Below are 5810 nucleotides of genomic sequence, written 5' to 3' on the forward strand. Positions count from 1 at the left end.
AAAAAAGGTATGAAATATGTATACAATTGTATAAAATTTTGTATAAAGTTCATGTTAGGTTTTTGAATTTTTTTTGTTGACGGAATTCATATCAACTTTCATCTTGTCAAAGCCTAGTTAAATTCAGGTACCATACATAATTCACTTAGGTTCCATAAGAGCAATAGTATCTTGAACGTAGATAAAGACTCCTCTAATAATCGCCTCATTCATATTACTGTGGTCTGGCAACAGGCTCCAGTGCTTCAATTGTCATTTGTCGCCACACTGTTACCCCGAATTACCACCATGCCAATCTCATTTTTCTCATTGTCATTAACCTCAACGGTGTTGTCAATAACCAAATTCATGAACTGATCGAACCCACGAAGAGTCCCCACAACTTAGCTGAACATAATCATCTATTATAATTCTTAATCTGAAGCAAAGGTTGAGTAGAATGGAGAGAAGGGGAAGGAAGGGTGGGCGGCTGGGAAAAGGGAAAGGGAAGGGTGGATTTTTATTTTTTCCAGATCTGGTATGATTTGTGAAAGGGAAGGGTGGGCCTTTAATTTTTCCAGATCTGGTATGATTTGTAATTAAGTTGTTATGTTTTGTAAATAAAGAAAAATATCCTTATGTTTTGTAATATAGTGTCTTAAGTGGTATTATTAGGTTATTTTCCCTAATATAATATTTATAGGTGAAGTTGAAAAGTCTCTTGGCTTCTTCTTGTTTGACGGAATCATCTTCTTTGTTGGCGGATTTGGGCTATTTGGACGTGGGTTCTGTTTATGGTCTTGCTTCCTCAAGCTTTCTCTGTGGGCTTCTAAGAAATTAACTTGTACCATATATATTATGTGATGACCATTAGTAATTGATATATTATGGAAAATAACAGTAATTAATATATGGAAAATAAAGTACTAATGTTTCAAACTTACCTTTAATTATTTAGCATATGATACATCGACTTATAGCTAATTCAATAAGTACGAAAATAACGTAATGACAATCAATTATTAGAAAAAGGTGTAAGATAATAAAAATATAATTTTATGTTAATAATCCTAAAAATGGTGACAATTATAATAAAGGGATAATAATGATAATAGTTATATATAAAAAATAAATTAAAAAACAGCGAAAACAAGGTAATTATTAATTTAGAAGCTTGAGAAAGTAAATTGGAAGAAAGGAGTGACAAAATTGGGTGTCAACACTCATCTTTATTTATAATACCAATTGCTCTATGTGATTGTAAAACCTAGCTTATTTGATTGGGGTAAGCTAACATGTCTTTGCTTTCGTGTCTTGATCGCAAAAGAAGATTCACGAGAGTTTTAACAATAATTTGGTATGAAGAGCGTTACACCATCAAATACAAGATTGTTCTCAAATTCTTAGAAACTGGAAAAGGTATAGTTCCTCTATCCCAATTTATGTGATATTTTTGGCTTCTTAAGAGTTACATTTATGTAAACTTTAATTTGACCAGTATTTTAATTTGAAACTGACATGAAAAGATAGCTATATTTCAATTTTATAATATTGAGTTGATTTAATCCAACATAGCTTCACAAAATTAGTCAAATTAACTCTCGATAAGCCAAATTAGTTACATAATTTGGGACGGAAGGAGTATATTTTTTCCCTTGTAACTCAAGGTGTTAAATTGTCCAATGGTTGCTTTTCTTCTTTTTAGAAATTGGTTTTAACTCTAACTGGATGAATATTTATTTTATTTGGTGACATGTGATTTGGGTTGGATTGATTTTTTTTTTCTGGATAGATTTATAGGTTGGTGTATGTGTATTTGTTGTTTCAGGCTCTACCAAATCAACAAATTATAAATGTTATACAAGATTCGAAAAGGGATAAAAAAAATAATGACGAAACAAAAGCTACCACGACTCCTAAATCTCCCCTATCATTTCTATACCTACCAATCTCTTCCCCTTGCACCACTAAATATGAGTTTGCTTCTAAAATTTGAAATCATTATTAAAAAAAAAATTGACAGTTTATAACTGTAAAATATTTACAGATATTGAGGTATCCATTCTTATAAACTTTTTGTGATTTTTTTTTTTTAGGTCAATGCGCTCAGAGAGAGGATCACTGCTAACAAGCATGTGCATTCATAATTTTTTTTTTTTATGGACAATGTATTCAATATCTTTGTGTATTTAAAGAATAATTATATAAAAAAAAATGGATGGCGTTAAAATTATTCCTTACTGTTTTATTGATCGGTATGTAAATATCATTAGTTTTCTTAAATTGTTTTACTTCATACTTTTCGGTTCGTAATCTTTTTGAAATTTGATTTTTTTTTTGTTTGTATTAAGTCAATGTTCTTAGAGAGGTTTAAGGCCAACAAAAATATTATGTTTTTATTTCCCTTTTTTGTTTTTTTTTCTACATATTTTTCTCTTACTTTTCAGTAAAATCTACAATCGTTATACTTATTAGCATGTTTCACTTTTTGTGCATTTATCTGTAAAATTTTATTTCCTTGGAAGAATAAATTTTTTAAACGAAATGTTGAGATTATCTATATGTTTATTTATTTACGTCAAACTTTTTGTATCTTTATTTTTCTTTCAATAAATCTGTGATTCTTATATGCGTAAAATAATTCTTTCCCTACTGTGCGAAGTGCGGACAAGTACACTAGTGCTAAATAAAAGAAGAAAAATTCTTAAACAATCTACCTATAAGAATCTCACACTATTTTTTTTTTAGTAACAATTGTGAATATTTATCATTAATAATCAAAAAAAAAAAAAAACAAACTAAAAGGCACCTAGCTAGTTCCAAAAACCACCTTTTTAGGAAATCTACGCCCCAAGCCGACTAAATTACTACTATATAGAAGTAGTAATTTACTATTAAACCCATGCTTCGTCGTCAGTCTCTATTAAGATTAAAAAAAAAAAAATAAGGGTGGGCCCCAATCTTCTTTAATGGTAGAAAAATTGTAAAAAAAAAATAATAATAATAATAAGGTGGGGCCCAATCTTTTATAACAGTAGAAATGAAAAAAAATTAAGGTGGGGCCCACTCTTCCATAATAGTAGAGATTAAAAAAAATTAAGGTGGGGTCCGCGTGGAGAATTAGGAGACAATTGCAAAAAAAAAAAATTAAGATGGGGTCCACGTGAAGAAGTAGGAGACAATTGCTAGGAAAAAAATATTTAAGGTGGGGCCCACTCTTCCATAATAGCAGAGATTAAAAAAAATTAAGGTGGGGTCCGCATGGAGAATTAGAGACAATTACAATAAAAAAAAATTAAGGTGGGGTCCACGTGAAGAAGTAGGAGACAATTGTAACAGAAAAAAATAGGATATTTAAATAAGGAAAAATTACATGGCTTGACAAACTTCTAGTGGTAATGACATTTATTAGCTATAGTTTAACTTAATTACTTTCTATAGCAAACATTTGTATATTAATATCATTTAGTAACTAATAAAGTAAAATACATAACTTCTTCTCCTCATCCCCTCTCTCTCTCTCTCTAACTTCTACAAGACTCTCCACACTCTCTCTAACATCTTCTCCTCCTCCACACTTGCCGGAGCTCCGGCGAAAACCACCATCGCCGTCGTTCTCCCTCCGTCCTCCCTCCGCTGTCTTTCTCTGGCGAAATTCCATATTGTTTGATAAGTGTAACATTGACACACCGTAACTCAATCCATAATGCCACACACGAACTCCAGTTCATTTGTCGAGAATCTTTTACTAAGTATTAACATTGACAAGAACACCGAAAAAGATTTCGTTCGTGGTGGAGCTCGTCGGAGCTCCGGTGCGTTTCGTCGGAGAAGACCACCGGAAAAAACAATAACAAAATTTAAAAAAAAAATGATCGAAATTTTTCAGATCTGATACACAGATCTGATCGGAATTTTTCAGATCTGACCGGAAGTTTTTTTTTCCAAATTTGTGTGTATACATACACTGCATATAATATTTTTCGGATTTTTTTTCCAGATCTGTGTATACATACACTGTATACAATCTTTTTTCGCATTTTTCGAAGAATATCTTGTTGTATATAAATGAATACAGTGATTTGAAGTGTATACAGATGAATGTAGTCAATTTTATTTCTTGTATTCACTATTTGGGTGTATTCGTTAATTTTTTGGTGTACTTATGTTGTATACAGTGTTAATATTTTGGTGCATCTATGTTGGATTCGCCTGTATTTGTTGTATACATACCTGAAAATATGTTTTTTTTTTTTTTTTTTTTTTAAATTTTTGGTGTATATATGTTTTTATGTATTCATTTTTAGTCGTTGTATTTATGAATACAACAAGCCAATTTATAACTACAGATAGTCATTTTCATGAATACAGTCAAAAAATAATTTTTTTTTTTTTGTATTCATGAATACAACAAAAATAAAAAATGAATACGGAAAAAAACGTATACTATTTGGTACTAATTTAGGTTGTTCTTCATAAAATGTAAATATTGAAACATCTGCTATGTGGCTTGATTAAAGCCCAAATGTTTGTCATTTATGTAGTTTGCCCTTTAAATAATGATAATAAGTTCAGAAAATGGTAAAGGTACGCTTAGAGAAAATGTAAAGAAGAGAAGTTCGGGAAAAAATAAATAACGATTTAAATTGAACACAAAAATTGCTAAAGAAGTCATAAAATCAAAAGATTTAAAACTTATACCATACGTCTAACACCAATAATGAGGAATAACATCAAGAAGGCGAAATATAAACGGTCTTCTATAACAGTAAATTAAAAATAAAAAAAAATTAAGGTTGGGCCCACTCTTCTATAATAGTAGAAAATTTTTTTAAAAAAAAATTAAGTTGGGGGCTACTTTTCTATAATAGTATAAATAAAAAAACAAATTTAAGGTGGGGCCCACTCTTCCATAATAGTTGAGAGAAAAAAATTAAGGTGCGATCCACGTGAAGAATTAGGAAATAATTGCAAAAAAAAAAATATTAAGGTGGGATCCACGTGAAGAAGAAAAAAAATAGGGCATTTAAATAATGATAATAAGTTCAGAAAATGGTAAAGGTATGCTTACAGAAAATTTACATGTCACGACCCAATTCACGAGTCGTGGTGGCACCTACACTATCCCTTCGAGTAGGCGAACCACATTACTAATAACAAGTTAAATAAGCGGAAAATTTATTTAAGAATAAGTTATCAAGTTTTAAATACTTATTATAACAAGAAATGTCAATAATCCTAAAATCTGGTCAAAGGGTGGGAAGTACAAGAGCGCTAACATAGGACAATAGAAGTCCGAAAATGCAAGGCTACATATTCGTCGAATACAAAAACAGAAATAGATAGGGAGGTTCCGGGGGCGCTTGATGACAGTAGCTCACCCCGAATAACTAAAGATGTCACCCTCGCGTATCGTCCACGGGTTTAGAGCGAGCACGGATCGTACTCCGCACTCAACAAAAAGTGCCAGAAGATGTCGGTACAACAACACTTGTACCGGTAGGCATCATAGGCCGACAATGATTAGATAACGCAGAAGAAGTCAAAACCAACAAGTAGCACGTAAATGAACACAGTATGGTCACATATCAATACAAGGGGTATAAAGGAATCATGAAATCAACCAAGACGCGATATAATTTCACCATAAATGATGGGTCAAATATATAGTAGTGGATGAATGAAATGCAATAATGTATGTAGGATGAATGCCATGCATATGCGGCTTTGTACAACATGTCCGGACGGAGCTTAACTCCACGTCTCGGCGATCATGACCCATGGGGGGCCCCCAAGTCCTGGGCACCGCCCGAATAAACCTCGGGTCCGAG

The sequence above is a fragment of the Lycium ferocissimum genome, chromosome 12, assembly GCF_029784015.1.
Source record: "Lycium ferocissimum isolate CSIRO_LF1 chromosome 12, AGI_CSIRO_Lferr_CH_V1, whole genome shotgun sequence".
NCBI lineage: Eukaryota > Viridiplantae > Streptophyta > Magnoliopsida > Solanales > Solanaceae > Lycium > Lycium ferocissimum.